The following is a 19,071-nucleotide window of genomic DNA, read 5'->3' on the forward strand; positions in this document are numbered from 1 at the left end:
AAACTTCCTTTAAAAAAAAAAAAAAAAAGAGGAGAGATGGATGGAATTGGGGTTTCTGGTCACAGAGGACTTTGGCTGCCCCTTATTTTTTTGAATTTGTAAGATTGGGTGAGAGATCAAAGGAGATTTTCCATTGACCTGTATTGTTTGAATTTTTATGGGATTATATTCAAGTTTTATTTGTGTAACTAAATGTCAGTTTTTTTTTAACTGCATAATGACACAGGAAATGTTTGCCATATATCTATCATCAGGTGGGAAAGAGAATATATAACTCATTATGATTATAATAAGGTCGAAATACGTGTATGGATGGAAGACCCGTTAATGCACAATAATGAAATACATATTCGTGGTGAGGCCGTAGGATTCACTCTTAATGGCATTTTTCTTCTTAAGAATTCATTTAAGTGTTCTGAAGGAAGACAAAGATGGACTGCCTATCAGATCACAGTGTTGTGTCATGTGCTGGGAGAGATAAGTGTGTCCCAGTTATGGGGGAGAATGTCCTTCCGTAAGAGATATGTGCTGACATGTTTGAGGATAAAGTGTCCGGATGTCTGCAATTTATCCTCGAAAGGTTCAGAGAAAAGAGGAAGTGATAAAGCCAACTCTGAAAAGGTTAATATCCGGTGACTCTAAGTGAATGGCACTCAGGTGTTCATGAAACTTTTCTTGCAACTTTTTGATACACATTTGAAATTTTTCCAAATAAAAAGTTGGGGAAAATTCTCTCAGGGTCATTATGCCAATGCTTTTATGATGTAAAGATTTCGGCAACAGAAGGTCAGTCCTCTGCTGGGGGGGTTGATGTCACAGACAGGATGGGATGGTCGCACTGAAGACAGCAGTGGGAACTTCTGGAGACCAAAGGGCAGCAGGAAAGGAGGAGCGGGAAGGTGGAGGAGTGCTCAGAGGCTTGGGGAGGTGGCCACCAGGCTGGAGTGGGAGCTGGGTCAGTGGCAGGGGTCAGGAGGCGATCCCAGTCTCAGGATCCCAGGGTGCCAACATCTCCATGCTCCAGAACCATTCCCGCCTCATTCCCCAGGAAACTGCCCTGCACTCAGCACATGGCTGCCCAGAATAAAGGAAGTCACTGGAAGGCAACATCTGGAGTTAGGCTGTCTACCCACGTCCCCCTACTCTTGTAGGGCTGACAGAGTTTTCTCAGCAACTGCAAAATGTCACCCTTATGCCCATTACTCCCTAAAGACATTATTGATGCACCTCGGTATTGCAGATTTCAAATTTGAACACTTTTAATTGCTAGTGAAAAGGAGAAAATAATGTGACTTTATTGTTTTCATTGGCTCTCCCACTGTCCACAAGACAACAGCCATACTTTCCAGTACGTTTCCAATTAGCAACTGTGGAACTAGCTGGATGGGAAGGTGGGTAAGTAGACTGGAGAGATAGGCAAATGGCTTGATAGGCAAGTAACTAGATAAGTATTTGTCTGGAAGGATGGATGGATGGATCAGGGGACAGGAAGATGGGGAATGGATGGTAGGACAGATGGATGGATGGATAAATGGGGAAATTGGAGGATGGATGGATGGGGGATCGATAAATGGGGAGACTGGAGGATGGATGGATGGGTGAGGGGATGGATGAATGAGGGGATAGATGGGATGGATGGGGGGATGGATGGATGAGGGGATGGATGAGGGATGGATGGATGGGGGTGGATGGATGGATGGATGGGGATGGATAGATGTGTGGGGGATGGTGGATGGATGGATGGAGGATGAATGAGGGGACAGATGGGATGGGTGGATGGATGGATGGGGGTGGATGGGGGATGGATGCATGGGTGGGGGATGGATGGATGGGTGGAGGGATGGGTGGAGGGATGGATGGCGGATGAATGAGGGGATAGATGGGATGGATGGGGGGATGGATGGATGAGGGGATGGATGGATGGATGGGGGATGGATGGGAGATAAATGGATGGATGGATGATGGATGGGGGATAAATGGATGGATGGATGGGTGGATGGATGGATGGGGAATGGATGGATGGGGGGGGTGGATGATGGATGGATGGATGGATGGGGGATGGATGGATGGATGGGTGGGGGATGGATGGATGGGTGGGGGATGAATGGATGAAGAGATAGATGGGGGAGATGGATGGAGTGGTGGGTGAGTATGTGAGTAGCAGAGATAGACACATAGCTTGGTAGAAAAATAAGTGTATAGGTAGATACATAGTTGTCTGAATGGACGGAGGGATGGATGGCAGAAAATCTGTTTCCCTTTCTTCCTTCCAAGATGAACACCAAAACACTTTCAAGTGTTTCCTTCATGTAAATGATGTTTTGCTGAGGCTCAGTGTCCTGGCTAATACAGTACTGGAATCCCAGGAGGTGCCTGTCCCAGTCCTTTCTGAAAGTGGCAAACGCTTGGGTTTCTAAGGTTTGGATGGGCAGTGGGGCACGGTGGAAAGAGGACAGCCTTTGGAAGCAGTTCTGACTGGACTTGGTGAACACTCCAAATGCAGGAGCTGTTATGATCCCGTGAGGTCCAACAACTGGGAGAGAGTTCCTCCATCAGAGCCCCAGCCTGCCCGCCCCCCATCCTTCATGCGGTCACAGCACTGTCCTGTGGAGCTGGTCATGTCTGGGACACCCGCCTGCTGCAGGGCTGCTCCAAGAATCAGCCCAGAACTCGCAGCACCCAGGTGAGAATGCTCTACACTGGAAGGAGCTGTTCACCCGCCGCCCTTCTCAGATGGGGTGGAGCCACGCCTGGGGATCTCCTCTTCTCCTCCCTAAGCCTCTGCTTTGGCTTAGACCCTCCTCCTACCACCTACTGAGCACGCACTAGAGTTTACAGTTAAGATCAGGAGCTCAGGGGGTCAGACCACCCAGAGTCAATCCTGGCACCACCCCTCTCTAGCCACGAGTCCATGTCCAAGCTGCAAAAACTCCCTGGCCTCGGTTTTCTCATCTGAGCAAAGGGGAGAACCTCAGCACCCACCTCAGAGGATTATAAAATGATGAAATGGGTTAATCTGCGCACAGCACTCAGCACTTATTGGCACGTGACCAACGTTAATGAGTCTGAATCCTCACAACCCATGAGGAAGGTTCTATTATGAGCCCCATTTCAGCAGAGGAAATTGAGCCCAGAACTGGCTGAGCATGAGGCCTGCGCTCCAGGAGGGTGATGGCGCCTGTCTCACAGAGGAGATGTGTGAACTCCCCACACACAGCAGGTGCTCAGTACTCCACCTCCCGCGTCCCCTCCGGAACAGGTGCTCTGACATGGTCAAGTAAGGAAAGAAGGTTTGCTTTCAAAATCAGCCCTCACCACTCCACACCCATAACGGTGGCTACTACCCAAAAACCAGAAAGCAAGTGTCGGCGAGGGTGTGGGGAAACTGGCAGGAAAGTAAATGGTGCGGCCACCCTGGGACACAGTCTGGGCCCCCCCCCCCCGAAATTACACGTGGAACCACCATCAGATCCAGGAACTCCACTTCTGGGAGAAGAATTGAAAGCAGGGGCTGAAGAGATGTTTGCACACCCACGTCCACGGCAGTGTGATTCACGGGAACCGAAAGGTGGAAGCACCCCAAAGAGTCCATCACAGATGAACAGGTAACAGAATGTGGTCCATCCATCCAATGGAAGGAATCCTGACACCTGCTACCGACAACGTGGATGATCTCTGAGGACATTAAGCTACATGATATAAGCCAGACACAGAAAGGTGAATAATGCAGGATTCCATGTATATGAGATCCCCAGAGTTGCCAAATCCATGAAGACAAGAGCAGGTGGTGGTGCCGGGGGGCTGGGGGAGGGGATGGTGTGTGACGGGGACAGGGTCCCAGTTTGGGACAATGAAGGGTTCTGGAGCCGGATGGTGGTGATGGTTGTACAACAGTGTGAAAGGGCTTATGACTCTTAAGAATGGTTAAAACAGTCCATTTTATGTTATATATTTTAACAACAACAAATTCAAGCCACAGGCAAATCGAGGTACATAGGAAGACTCCTTGTTATCCTGCGAGCGAGGAGGCAACAGGAGTTGGGGCTCAGCTGCGTCATCATTACCCCCTCCCTGAGACCCGGGGCCACAGGGGATGCAAGCTATCACCACCTGGCAGGTTGGGGAAAGAAGCTGGAGCAAATGTTGCTGTGCATGAGAATCGCCCCAGGGAGAAAGGAAAAATCCCGATGCTCAGGCCACATCCCTGGCGCTCAAAACAGACCTGCCAGGGGAGGGACCCAAGCACTGGTAGTTTTTTAAACTCCCCGGGTGATTGCAGTGTGCAAGCGAGGCTGAGAAGCCACAGGGCTGGAGGAAGAGAGAGGGGACAGCGCCAGGTGTCCCACAACAGGGACATCACAGGACCCCAGGACCAGAAAAGGAACACCCAGCTCAGCACAGACAGCAAAGAGGCTTCAACTCCCACGCCAAGTCCAGGGCTGGTCGTGGCTGCCGGGGGTGTGTGCCGTGAGTTTAGGCATGGCGGGAAAGGAGGGCGTGACGATTGGTCGTGTCTGCTATGGGTACAGGGCAGGCAGGAGGCAGCCGTCCCTGGCTTGAGAGTTACCCAACGCTTTCACTTCCCTCCTCCTGCATGAGCATCGCTGCAAAGTGAGCAGGGATGAGAGTATGACTGGCATTTTATACAGGGATTCACAGAAGTTAAGCCACAGGCTAGGAAGTGGTTGCAGCTGAGAGGGGGACCCCAGACCTTCTGACTCCTGGTCTATTCTTTGTACCACACTCACTTCCCCTTTCAGGCCTGTCTGTGGTTCTGCCATCAGTCTTTTACACTATAGAATAAAGTATCTGGGCATCCTCTCCAGGATGGAGAATCTGGAGGCAAAGAAGGGAAGAGCCCTGTCCCAGCTCCTAAAATCACTGCCTCATTGGCCAGTGGTCAGAGCAACCCTGGCCATAAGTGCCCCCCCACCCCGCCCAAGCCCCGGCTTTGTCAGTCCCCTCCCACCTTGGGAAGTCTAACACCAAGACTCGCAGATCTCACGCACCAGGGCAAAACCCTGGCCAACCCAGAGCACAAGAGACCATGCCAAGCCAAGAACAAAAAGGGGGGACCTGCTTCTTTTGTTTCCTATCCCTGACTTAGACCCTGCAATTTTTCCCCAAGAAAGCTCTCCCCATGGCACGCAGTCATCATGTCTCTAGCCCTTCCACCTATCTTTTCTTCTGCTTAAAAATCCCCTTCCCTCTTCTATAGCTGGAGAACTCCTATTCAGCCTTCAAAGCCCAGGTCAAAAGGCCCCTCTGAAAAGCTTTCCTTGATCCTCACACCCCCATCTACACTGGAGAGTAAACAGCTTTCTCTCACCTGTAGGTCGAGGCACAAGCCATTGCTACTGTAGACCCCTTCTGTCTTTCTCTTCCTGGAGCACTTCTAGGCAGAGAGAGTAGCTCCTTCCTTTGGACTCCCACAATCGCCCTTGCAACCCCTATCATAGCACAGGCAACATGTATTTGGGTGTTTCCGGGTCGGTCTTGGCCCCTAAGCTGCAAACAAGGGCCTGGCCCCAATTCATCTTCATCTTCCCGGTACCGATGCAGAGCCAGGCATGCAAGAGGTAATGCCTGGCAACTACCTGAATAATCGATCATCTCAGAGTGTTTATGAAGTTCAGACTGGAGATATATCGAGTTAGGAATAGTCCCGGCCTTTTAAGATCTTCCAAAAATTTTGGAGCAGACAGACTCCTGAGACGTGGGTCAATCCAGCCAGGGTAAGAGGCTTGCCCAAGGTAGCGTGATCTAAGAGGCGGGGCGGGGAGCTGACCTGGAAAAGCAGAAGGTATGAAAGGGGACACCAGAGGAGAGACTGGGGAGAAGAGCGGGAAACACTATTTTTTTCTCTATATTTCTGCATTGCATCACTGGCCACAATGTTCATTTACTACTTAATAATTTTTTTAAAAATCTAACAAAAACATCTTAAATACGGAAGTCCATGTTTGAAATCCATATTTGAGACCAGGTGTTCTCAAACCTGCTGCATCAGGAGTTGGGGGAGGGCAGGGGGTGGTCACAACGAGAGTGCTGGGAATTACCCAAAATGCCCATCCAGGGCAGGGTGGAAAGAAACGGAGGGAGCCACACCACAGAACAGCAGACTGCATCGAGACAGGCCAACACAGCTGAACGCAGAACCCGGCAGGCGTCTCAGACACGGCGCCCGACCACGGTACCCGCTCTTCGGACCGATTTACATAAACTTCAAGAATCGGCAACAGGAGACTTTGATGATAAAAGCCAGGGCAGTGGGTACCCTTGGGAGTGGGGGACAGTGACAGGAGGGGGCACATGGGGGGTGTTTGGCAACTGGCACTGTTTAGCATCTTGATCTGGGTGCTCGTTCCCCAGTGTGTCCCGGGTTCGAGCTGGAAGTGAAAGGCAGGCTCTCCTGTATGTTGTAATTCAACAGAAGGTCAACAGAGCAGCTCCACGCTCCTGAGGGCTAGGTCTGGGTGGGGTCTGAAAAGGGATGCTTTTGGGGGTGCCTGGCTGGCTCAGTGGGTGGACCATGCAACTCTTGATCTCAGGGTTGTGGGTTCAGCCCCATATTGGGTGTAGAGACGACTTCAAAATAAAATCTTAAAAAAAAGGGGGGGGGTGCTTTCTAAACCGTTTCTGCCCCAGGCAGGGCCGAACGAAGCTGGCTGACCCGCCAGGTCCCCACCACGTGGACCCCCAGCACATCCCAGCTGCTCACCTCCCCTCCTGCGCCTTCCCTGTCAGGCTGGAGGGGCCAGGCCCAGCCTCAGAGCTTCTGCAGTTTCTCCCTCTCCTCCCAGCCTGGGCCCAGGGCTGTAGCCCCCGGAGAGAAGCAGTCCTCTTCTCCCAGGAAAACTTCCGGATTGGGCCGTGCCTGGCAGCGGCGGCCCTGGGATCCCAAGACAGAGGACTAAAGAGATGTGCCCAGGCTTCCACACAAAGGGGGTCTGTCTGTCTGTCCCACAGAGGCCAGGGCAGCCCAGGGCCAACCTGGCCCTGGGCCCTGAGAGCCTCCCCTTCTCCAGCTTGGCCCCAGGATGCTTCTTTGTGTCCATTCATGAATTCAGGCTCCTCCTGGGTGCAGACAGCATCTTGGCTCAGGCTTTGGGAAACAGTTTTTTGGCCGGTGCCACCCCACAGTGGTCTCAATATCAAAATCCCAGGGGAGAGTGAGCCAGGAACAGGAAGGGGAAACTGAGGAAGGGGTGAGACTGGCCCCGGTGCCAGGTCCGGGGAACTCTGTCACGGTCTGTAGGAGGGAACACAGGCCACAGGGCATTGCTTCACGGGGCAGTCCCTGGGGACAGCGCCCCCTGGAGATGTGTACCTGGTAGGACTGGTAGACCCCAGCCCCGCACCCTCCCTGTGGCTCCCTGGGGAACCTCCTCCCCTCTGGGATAATGAGAGTCCCCATCTCTAAAGCAAGGACCACCCCGTCCCCTGCCTCACCGAAGTTGCTGGAAGACAGCAGGTGAGAGACCTTCTGAACCAGAAATCTTTGGGGGGGGGTGGGCACCTCTACTGTCCTTGCAACAAGAGGCTGAAGCAAGCCCACGCCCCACCCAAGCATCCAAGAGTTAGTGCTCATGGCAGGTGGCCTCTGCCAGTGACACAGTGAGCTGAGGAGCGTGCCAGGCCTCTGTGCCCGGTGGGGTCACTCCGACGCATGCCCTACACCGTCCCCCAAGCAGAACCAACTTGCTTCTTAACAAACCCCTGGTGGCTGTGTGCCCTTCCCTGTGCTCATTCCCCACTCTCTCGATGTCTCTTGGGATCACCTCCCAAACACACTGCCTGCCTTTGCGTCCTCGTCTCGGGGTCCGCTGCTGGGGAGACCCAAACTAAGGCAGATTCTCTGGGACTAAGACTTGGCCTCTCAGGATACCAGCCACAAGCCCCCAGGGCAAGCAAGCGACATCGCTTCTGGATGGCTCCAGTCCCATCTGGGGATGGGGCTGTGATACCAGAAGGCTTGTCTGTCCAGCACTCCACAGTCTGCAAGGCTCGCTCACACCCCCTGGCTCCTCGGGGTGGCAGCTCACTGGGCCTGGGACCCACGTCTGCTCTGTTCACTGCAGTTTTCCCTGGTGCAGAGCCGGAAATGAATCTGAAGTCACTCCTCAGCTCCCCTCCAAAGCCCTCGGAATCTTGCAGGGTGGGCTTCTTAGCCCATTTTTCAGATGAGGAGATGAGGCTCATAAAGGTGGCCAGCAGAGTAGAGCCAGACCCTGACTCAGGGATGCTGGGGTGCAGGGGCTCCTCAGGGACCACCAAAACGCATGGCCCGCAGCCTCCCCCTGACAAGGCCACCTGGCCTCCCTCCCAGCTTCCCATCTCTGCAGTCTTCCCCTCCCTGATGTCATGATGGGATTACAATCCAGAACATTTCCCGTGAGCTCATGGAAAACATCCTTCCCCTCACAGAGACGGCACCTGGAATGACCAGCCCTGCCAACACAGTGCCACATGCCCTAGGCATAACCCAGTGCCACCGATGGCCAACGGTCCAGAGCACCATTCAGGGCCTGGTAGAGCCATGGGAACTCCAGTACAGAGGGCCCTGGGATATGCTGAAGCTGGATTTCGACCCAGCTCCATCCCCTACGTCCAGGATTCAGGCACCCATTCCTGAGCATGGTGGCTGGCCGCTGGGAGATCTACACCTCTCCGGGGCCAAATGCACACACACATGTGCGCATACACGCACAGAGTGGATGCACCCCACCCCAGGGGTTCACAGAGCCCAAGACACCATCCACACATCCTAAGAATATCTACGCTACAAACCGACACATCCATTCCTTCCTCTGGAGGCTTTTCTTGGAAAGAAATGAACCGTGGTTTTCTCTTGGATAATAATGAAGATCCCACCACTTTGGTACACTAAGTGTAGAGAAATTTGGGGGGTTGCTGAGCAACTGGATATTCAAAAGGAGCCGAGGGGCCCCAAGATCAATCTTGACATCACTGGAAATGGGACAGTCAGATGTCGCACGCCCCCGACAGAGAGATGCACCTTGAAGTTTCTTGCCGAGAACGTGGATCCTGAACCTAATTGAGCCTCCACAGCCATGCTACTTAACACAGCACTAGCCACATGCGGTTAAGTAAATATACCTTCTCTAAAAATAGACAAAATGTACAATTCAAGCGCGTCCGCAGCACTAGGGAATTATTGCCAATGCTGACAGGTGGGACAGGGGTGTAGGGATTGGAAAAAGTGTCCTCACCAGTTAGAGATGTGGACTGAAGCCATACCCTCGGGGAAAAAGCAGAGATGAAGCAACTTTGGCAAAATGTTAGTAACTGTTAAGTTCAGGCTATGGGGTGTCGGGTTCATTACTCTATTCTCTCTACTTTTATGAATGACAGTTTTCATCACGTGAGGACCAGAATATGTACACAATCTCAAAATACTCCCTCCCGCCAAATGCCACCAATTACCAAAACAGACAATAATTTTTACAGACAGAAAACCTGGAGGACATCTACGTGAGCAAGTGATCGAGGTTCACTGCCAGTTATGAGATGCCTAGAAGGACCAGCATCGCTTCCACCAAAAATGCAGAGCCTCAGTCTAACCCTGAGACCCCGAACTGAGCCCAGGGACCCCCACACTGGGGCAGCCTACAGAGCAACTGGCCTGGACACCTCAGAAACGCGGACGCCTGACAGGAAGATGGGAGATAAATTCTGGATTCGAGGAGGCTAAGGAAACAAAGCAGGGCACCCTGAACCGGATCCTGGCAGCTGGGACAGTGACGGGGCAAACTGGTAAAGTCGGAATATGGACTCCATATGAAATAATATTACATCAATGCTGAAGTTCCTTTCTTCCCCCCTCTTTCCCCTCGCATTTAATAAATGACCTACGTGTGTCACTGTTTTCAGCTAGGTTTTTTTTTTCATTGTGGTAAAACACTCTCAATGTAGAGTTTATTGCCTCAACCATGTTTCAGGGTCCAGTTCAGGGGCGTTGAGCACATTCACACTGCTTTGCAGCCACCACCACCATCCGGCTCCAGAACGTTCCATCCCCCCACACTGAGACTCTGTCCCCGTGACGCACGGACCCCCACCCCCTCCCAGCCCCCAGCACCACCATCTGCTCTCTGTCTCTGTGAGTCTGACGACTCTGGGGACCTCACAGAAGTGGACTCACACAACATTCGTCCTTTTGCTTAGCAGCTTTTTAACATCTGTCCTCAAAGTTCATGCCTGTTGCAGCAGGTATCAGAACTTCCTATTTAAGGCCGAGTCTCCTTTCCTAAATCTCATCTCATAAGAGAGTGCCTGGTACTACGTACACACGCACTGAAAGCTTTGGGGTCAAGGGGACACATTGGCAAGGAACCGTCCCGTCGTCAGGAGATGTAACAAGCATCAGTCCTATACAACGGCACTCACTTTCCTTTTCGGCCACACCTTCCTCCTCTTGCTCCGTTGGGCTCAGGTGGAGCCACACCCCACCGCCACCCAAGCCATGCCTGCCTCCCAAACTCCACGCTCCAAAGGATCTAGCCTTGCCGTAGCCCTTCCCTTGACCCCGCCGATAGGTTCAGGGGTGGGCATGCCATCCAAGCCAGGACACAGACACTCGATTCCAGGACAGTGGTGATCCTGCCAGGAAAGAGAAACTCTCAGTCCACGAAGGCTGTGAGCAGTCCAGACAATGCAGCCACCAGAGGAAACAGAGCCCAGAGACAAAGAGAGACAGCCCGGGTCCTCTTTAAGACCCTGGATCCGGCTGTACCTGAACCAAGACACTCCTGAACTTTTCAGTTCTGGACACAAACTCATTTCTTTCTTCTGGTGTTCCCTTCTTTCTCTTCCTCCTTCTCCTTCCTCTCCTTGTCCTCATCTTCTCTCTCTCTCCTCCTTCCTCTCCCTTCTCTCTCTCTCTGTCCCTCCTTCCCTCTCTTTCCTCTAAGCCAGTTCAAATTGAGGCCTTCGGTTATTTCTTACAACTGAGAGTACCTGATTAACCCTCAAGCCTGCCTGGCCCGGGCACTTGAGCAGAAACCATACCCATCTTCCCTGCATGCTTGTCGACATCTCAATTCTGCATTCACTCACATGATATTATTAGGAAACCAAGTCCTCCCCTAAACTATGAGCTTCCGTATGTCTGGGATGGAGCCCGAGATTCCGCATTTCTAACAAGCACTAGATGACACCAATGATACTGACTCACGGAGTATGCCGCAGAACGGGTTTAGAGGGTCTTGCTTTCGCCAACACCCACAAACTAACTTAAAGAAGCCTCGAGCACCTGGCTCACGGGGGATCCAGTGCTCATGATTGGCATAATCCAAGCTGTCACCCTAGCCATCCACTTTATGACTAACCCAGGCCCCAGGAAAGGACTTCTCCACATCTCTTGCAACTGGGTGGGCACTGAGCTCTAGAGGGGAAGGGTTTCCTTTTCATAAGAGGAGATTCAATCACACTTGCAAAAAAATCTGAATATTTCAGCTTTACTTAAATACTTTATTTTACGTAAATACTTCTTGACTTTAAGTTTTATGCTTATTAATCTTCATTTGTATTTTGCCTTTCAAAAATTTAAGAAAGTTTTAGATACTCTAAAAAGAAGAGGGTTTTTTTTTTTTTTTCAATTTTTTACATTTGGTTTAATTTATGTTTGTGGGATTTTTTTTTTAAGGTTTTATTTATGTATTTGACAGAGAGAGACACAGCGAGAGAGGGAACACAAGCAGGGGGAGTGGGAGAGGGAGAAGCAGGCTTCCTGATGAGCAGGGAGCCCGATGCGGGGCTCGATCCCAGGACCCTGGGATCGTGACCTGAGCTGAAGGCAGACGCTTAAAGACTGAGCCACCCAGGCGCCCCCGTGGGATATTTTTTAAATTACGTTTTGCATTTTCATCCTTCAGACTAGTGCTCTCCGAGAGAAATTTCTTCAATGATCGAAATGTTGTAGGTCTGTGTTGTATGTACGATACGGTGGCCACCAGCTGTACTCGGCTATTGAGCACCTGGATCTGGGCCCATGCAACTGAAGGGCTAGCTTTTTTACTTTATTTCACTTTAATGAATTTAGATTTGAATTTAAATAGCCACAGGGAGGGGCACCTGGGTGGCTCAGTTGGTTAAAGTGTCTGACTCTTGGTCTCAGCTCAAGTCTTGATCTCAGGGTTGTGAGTTCCAGCCCAGCATTGGGCCCCACACTGGGCATGGAGCCGACTTAAAATTAATTAATTAATTAGCTAATTAATTAAATAGCCACAGGTGGCTCGTGCTACTGTCCTGGATTGCACAACTCTAGATGATTACTAGAACCCAATTTAAGTGAAAATTTTGAATGGAAGTAACATAATTGATGATTTTGCTGCAACGAAGAGAAAAATAACTGGTATGAAATATATAGCAATTAATAAATTATGCATGCCTTTATCTTATTCCCCATCCAGGCACGGCTGGCCCAGCCACAAACGCCAAGGCTCATGTGGCCAGCCTTCAACCATCTGACGGCCACGCTTTACCAGAGTGTTCCATTTTTGTCATTATAGAAGTATATTTGCCAAGCAGGACAGAACCTGTTTTGTTGAAAAGCTTGTTAGCTAGATTTTTAACTTTAAATATTCAGACATATGGTGTGTGGGCTTCCCCTGGGACACTTGCTCCGGCCCTACACATGCTTGGGGCCTGTCCGTGAATGAAGGAGGACGCACAGAGGGTGTGCTGAGGGCCCTGCCTGGGGGCGGGCAACAGGGAAGACTCGGGGTTCCGGTCCCTGTGTCCAGCGGGGACCACCGTGCGTGCGAGTTCCGGCCCTACTCCACAAACGTACGTGACCGCGAGGATCACTATCCCCGTGGTTGTGTGGGAGGCAGAAAAGCAAAGCACAGTCCGGGTGTGAGCCTCACCGTGTGTTCCATGACCACAGGCAAACCAAGTAAGGATAAAAAATGGTACCTACTGCCCCAACTGCTAAGGGTCGGAGGGGATGGTGAATGGAAGGTTCGAGGCGTGAGGCGCGGCACGTGGTTCCTACCCCGTGAAGCCCGGAGCTGGCCCGCCCACGGCAGCCCGGCAAGACAGAGGCCCTGGAAGCCTCTCCTCAGCGCCCCTCCTCCGTGCCCAGAAGCCGGCCGACATCGCAGCAAGCCTTGCCAAGCCTGAAGGGGTCTCTGGCAGCCCCGTGGACCTTGAGAAACTTGCTCTTTCCAGAGTGCTTCAACTCCTCTCCGGAAAGAGACTGTACATGACGACCATCACTTACAGAAATAACCACCGCTTTGAGCACCAACTGTATACACTCACCGGATGCTTCTCATACATATCTTCATCCCCTTAAGAACAAAAAGGAAATGTCTACAAAACCCGTGACCTTCAGGATTTCTTGGCTGGAATAGGACTGGTCCTAAGCGGCCTTGAAGGGATGTCAGGAAGTAGGATGGGGACCTAAACCTACAGAAAGCCCACCAGGGCCACTGTATGCTTTGCCAAGCCCATGTTAGCCTCAGGTCCAAGGAGGATGCCATGGCGCAGTGACTAAGTGGCCCGCTCAAGAGAGCCCAGCAAAAAGATGAGCAGAATCAGAACACAAGCTCCAAGCTCCTTCCACTCCCCAGGGACACCGCGACGGGAAGAGCTGGGCCCTGACCTCTGTGTGGCCTCAGGGGCAACTTTAAACCCGTGGCAGGAACGGCGCGACGGGGGCCATTCCTGGGGGCGCCCCAAGACCTGGTCCTTATAAACTGGGCATCAGAGGGAACTTGTGACCCACAGGACGTGGCTAATGCCCAGGATCGACAATGGATCAGATATACGTCCACACAGAGAATTCTCCTCAATTCTCCTGCAGAGATGTCCCCCAGCAGAAGTGGGTTCCAGGAAGCAAGAGAAGCGTCTAAAAATGGGAAGTAATAAAATAAAGCAGGGTTCGATGATGAGATGGAAAATGAGGCACACATTAAACTCAGGTTGTGAATAATGGTTAAAGACAAGGGAGACAGCCTTGCCGCAGGTCAGATTTTTTTTTTTTTTAAAGAGTTTTTTATTTATTTATTTGAGAGAGTGAGAATGAGAGAGAGAGAGAGAGAGCACATGAGAGGGGAGAGGGCCAGAGGGAGAAGCAGACTCCCTGCCGAGCAGGGAGCCCGATGTGGGACCTGATCCCGGGACTCCAGGATCATGACCTGAGCCGAAGGCAGTCGCTTAACCAACTGAGCCACCCAGGCGCCCCGCCGCAGGTCAGATTTTTTAAAAGACGAGCAATGCTAACTGTAGCGTCTCCACAGAGAAAGCACTGGAAGCAAACAGCACGTTTCACAGTGAAGATCTCAAGATGGCGGGATGCAGGGGGACCGTCGCTTTCATTTTTATACCTACTTCCCAGGATTTTAAAAATGTTGTCCAAGGAGCATAGGCTGCAGGTATGACCATAATGCTGCTTTATAAAGACCCCATTTAAAGTCAGATTAAAGCAAGAGCGCAGACTAATGTCTTCAGAGGTGAATTCGCTTGCTCAAAGTCACACAGCCACTAGTCATTCACCAGATCTGACTGGTACCTACTCAGATGACAGGTGCTGTTCTGGGCCCCAGGGAGGCAGCAATGGGCACAGACAGTGGGAGGACACTTCCCAGCCTCCCTTGTAGGGAGGTGTGGCCATGTGGGTAAGTCTGCCCCTGGGGATTGGGAGCTGTCTTGTAGGGCATGGAAAATCCAGCTTGGTTTTCTTCCCAAGTCAAGAATTAGAACACTGCCAAGACCCAGAAGCACCCTGTGTATCCCCACCGCCTCCCTTAGAGGTAGCCAGGGAGCTGATTTTGCAATAATCATCATGTTCTGGCTTTCCACATACCTTCTTCTGCATTCCTAAACAACAGTTGGTTTGCCTGTTTTTGAGCATTAAATGATTGGATTCATACTTTCCTTTGTGTTTGGCTATCACTCAACACGTCTATAAGATTGATCCATACTGTTGCCTGAAAGTGGAGGTCGCTCGCCTTGCAGGGTCTTATTCCATTATATGAATATACACCACTCTAGCAATGACGTTTGGGATGTCTCCAGGTCTTGCTTATCACGAACAACGCTGCTGAGAAAATTCTTGTCCATTTCCAATGATGCACATGTGCACAATATTCTCCAGGGTAGACACCCAATGAACATGAACAGCTTTTCATATGTTCACTGTTCATTTGTGTTCTCTTCTCTCTCTTTGTGTTCATCTGCAAAACGATTTGTATTTTTACACTTTCTATTCTCTTATTTGTCTTTTTCTTATCATAGTTGTTTATATATCCTGGACGTTAATTATTTTGGTGGGTAAATGTGCTGCAGATATGTCCTTCGAGTTCGTAGCTTGTCTTCTATTTTCTTCATGGCATTTTTTTGATGAATAGAAATTCATAATTCTTGGGGCGCCTGGGTGGCTCAGTCATTAAGCATCTGCCTTCGGCTCAGGTCATGATCCCAGGGTCCTGGGATCGAGCTCCACATCGGGCTCCCTGCTCAGTGGGAAGCCTGCTTCTCCCTCTCCCACTCCCCCCTGCTTGTGTTCCCTCTCTCACTGTGTCTCTATCAAATAAATAAAAAATCTTAAAAAAGAAAAAAAAAGAAAAGAAATTCATAATTCTTAATGCGGTCTGGTTTACCCATTTTTTCTTTAATGGTTTTAACTTTTTGTACCTTCAGAAATCTTTACCTACCCTGAAATCCAAAAGATAGTCCTTTCTATTTTCTAAAAGTTTCAAGTTGTATTCTTTTTTTATTTCACTTTTAAAATTTTTAATCCATCCAGAAATGCTTTTTCTGTATAGTGTGAGGTAGGGCTCCAGTTTCACTGTTTCCATCTGGATAACCAATGGTCTCAATACCATTTATTCAATAGACCATCGTTGCCTTGGCTGATCAGCAACACCACCTTTCTCAAAATCAAATGTCTTTATAGACATGAATCTGCTTCTGGCCTCTCTATTCTGTTCCACTGGCCAATTTGCCTAGCCCTGCACCAACACTACACAGTCTTTAATTCCTATAGCTTAATGATAGTATATTTCTTGATCTAGGCAAACCATTCAAAGGTTCTAGGTTAGAACCTGAAAGATGAGCTGGTCCAAACATCCGTTGAAAAACAGAGGCTCTTGGGCGCCTGGGTGGCTCAGTCGGTTAAGCGGCTGCCTTCGGCTCAGGTCATGATCCTGGAGTCCCTGGATCGAGTCCCACATCGGGCTCCCTGCTCGGCGGGGAGTCTGCTTCTCCCTCTCCCTCTGCCTGTCTCTCTGCCTACTTGTTCTCTCTCTCTCTCTGTCAGATAAATAAATAAAATCTTTAAAAAAAAAAAACCAGAGGCTCAAAGAGGGAAAACATCCTTTACAGTGTCACACAGCATTTAACTAAGAACACTGTTAAGGGCTGAATGGTTGTGTTCTCCCTCCTCCCCACAAAAAAAAAAAAAAAATTCCTATTTTGAAATCTAATTTCCAGCATGATGGCATTTGGAAGTGGGACTTTTAGGGCATAATTAGATCAGGGAGGTGGGGCCCTCATGAATGAGATTAGTGCCCTTCTAAGAGGCCAGAGAGTAGCTCCTTCTCTTTCTGCCACATGAAGATAAAACGAGACGTCTGTACTCTGTAACCCAAAAGATGGCCCTCACCAGAACCCAACCATGCTGGCACCCTCATCTCAGACCTCCAGCCTCCAGAACTATGAGAAATAATTTTCTATTGTTCATAAGCCACCCAGTCTATGGTACTTCCTTACAGTAGCCCAAACTGATTAAGACAAACGCCCATCTCTCGCCCTGGAAGATATTTGTGTGCTATTTAACATGGCAGCCACTGGGTACATGTGGCTATTGAGCATCTGAAATATAGCTAGTCCGAACCAAGATGGGCCATGGGTATAAAACACACAAACAGATCTCAAAGACTTGCAGTGAAAAGAGAATGTAAAGTATCTCATGAATAATTCATTTATAGTGATTATATGTTGAAACGACAACACTTTGCATATCAAGGATTAACTATAATATATTCCTAAAATTAATCTCACCAGTTTTTACCTTTTTATGACAATGAGATAGAAAATCAGTCACACATTAAACTGAATAGCTACTAAAAAATGTAGAACTAAGTATGTGGCTTGTGTGACATTTCTACTGGACAGCACGGGGTCACACTATTAAATGCGCTCAATCAGGAAGCCTTTATTAAGGACCTAACTTGTGGGCTGCACCACAGTAAGGGCCACGCAATGAGGACAGGAACAGAAACAGTTCTAATCCATGTGCTCCACTTCCTCACTGGACTCATCACCCCTAGAAAGGAAAAAGCTCATGGTCCAGCCCCTGGCCCAGCTGGAGAGCTCTAGCCCAGTTAGAGAGGGCAGCACCCGTGTCCAAATCTACAGATCATTCAGACCAACCCTCCTGTCCTTCCAAATCAACCAGCTGAGGTTGAGACACCTACTCAAGACCACACAGCAGGTGCAGGACAGGCGAAGGCCCATGGCACAGGGTTCAGAGCTCCTTTCCTGCATGTTTGCATCTGTGGCCTCAAGTCCCAGACTTTTCCCTTCCCTTCCAGCAAACCCTCCACCAACTTACACCTCACAATAGCATACAGGACCCTTGAGAACAAGCCTTTGAAAATCCAAGTGCCCATATCAAAGAGGACTCCATGGATTTGGACAGCCAGCCCCTCCCACCTTCCAGCCAAAAGAAAAACCCACAAGAACTCCCCCGTGTGTCCCCTTTCCCAGTGAGACTCCCCAACCTTATGAAGGAGACACGTACAACCCTGCCCCAGGAAATGGAGGGTGAGACTGAGCAGGTAAAGCTCTAGTCCTGCCACACACACACACACACACACACACACACCCCATGCCATGCTCAGCCTGGACATCTGTGATCAAGCTCTGCTGTTTGACCAGAACTTGTGGAGACCTCATGGTGACAGGGACCCTCAGCAATTGTCAGGAGACAGTGAGCCACGTAGACGTGGATATCAAAAATGGTGCTAATCCGTCTCAAATTCACCCCCTGCCTACTCCACCCAGAAGCAGGAGACCTGAGGGGGAGGGCAAAAAGTCAGCAGGGCAGGCTGGGCGCCCCCTCAGCACCCAGGCAGGAGGCAAAAGCCCACACTCCCAGAACAGCCTGTCCTCCCTCAAGACCTTCAGGGGCTGAGGGCAATTCGGGAAAGAGTTTTCCTGCCAGCTTTCAGGCAAGCAGACCCCATAAAATCTTAGAGAAACTTAATAACTATGAACCTCCCCATTTAATTCGTAATCAATGCAACAGGAGCTTGGCTTCCACTCGGCAGTCCCGTGGGAGTATCTGCCATCACCATTTTAGAAGAAACTGAGGCTCAGGGGTGACCACAAACCTCACACTGTCAAAAAGCCAAGATGTACAAGCAGCTCTTCCTGGGTCCTAAACCTCAGTTTCCCCACCTAAAAAGAGCACTTAACTCATTCCTCCAGCTTGCCATGGGGGTGGTGAAGGCTGGGGGGGGGGATGGTGGGGGGAAAGGAGTGGGGGGGTGACAGGAGCAGTGAGGGGAAGGCAAGGGCAGTGCAGGGGGCAGTGGGGGCAGTGGGGGCTAGTGGGGGGACACCGCTGGGGCGTGCTAACAACCTTTTATCGTTAACGCCGGATAAAAACCGAGCGATTACTCTGCTCCGGGAGCCATGCACAGTGCTTCACGGAGTCCGCAGGGATGGGGACGGTCATTATCCCCGTCTGGCAGACCTGGAAATTGAGGTTCCGGGAGGTGCAGCGACTCGCCTCAGGGCTCGCCGCCAGGGGAGGAGGCGCCGGGAAGCCGCGCTACTCCCGGGTCCGGGGGCGCACAGCTGGGCGCGGAGACTCTCACGAAGACCACGGAGTCTCCTTTCTGCTTTCTTCCGGCCGAGGTTAGGGTCCATTTATCACCTCGAATTCTCTGGGCGACGGGGGAGCGAGCCCGGCAGCGCAGAGCCGGGAGGGAGCCTTGAGAGCCTTGGCCGCCGCTCCCCGCTCGCCCCCTTCCGGCGCGCACCCCTCCCCGCCGCGCGCGCCCCTCCCCGTGCCGTCCGCTCCCCGCGCGCCCC

At 50.8% G+C, this 19,071-nt stretch overlaps 1 protein-coding gene across 1 annotated transcript in view; it reads right to left on the reverse strand.

Annotated features, from left to right (window-relative positions):
- The window catches only part of RADIL (Rap associating with DIL domain), a 116,798-nt gene that overhangs the window by 97,533 nt on the left and 194 nt on the right, over window positions 1-19,071 (reverse strand). The gene's annotated exons all lie outside the window — the stretch shown is intronic.

This window comes from Phoca vitulina, unplaced genomic scaffold (assembly GCF_004348235.1).
Source record: "Phoca vitulina isolate PV1807 unplaced genomic scaffold, GSC_HSeal_1.0 scaffold79, whole genome shotgun sequence".
NCBI lineage: Eukaryota > Metazoa > Chordata > Mammalia > Carnivora > Phocidae > Phoca > Phoca vitulina.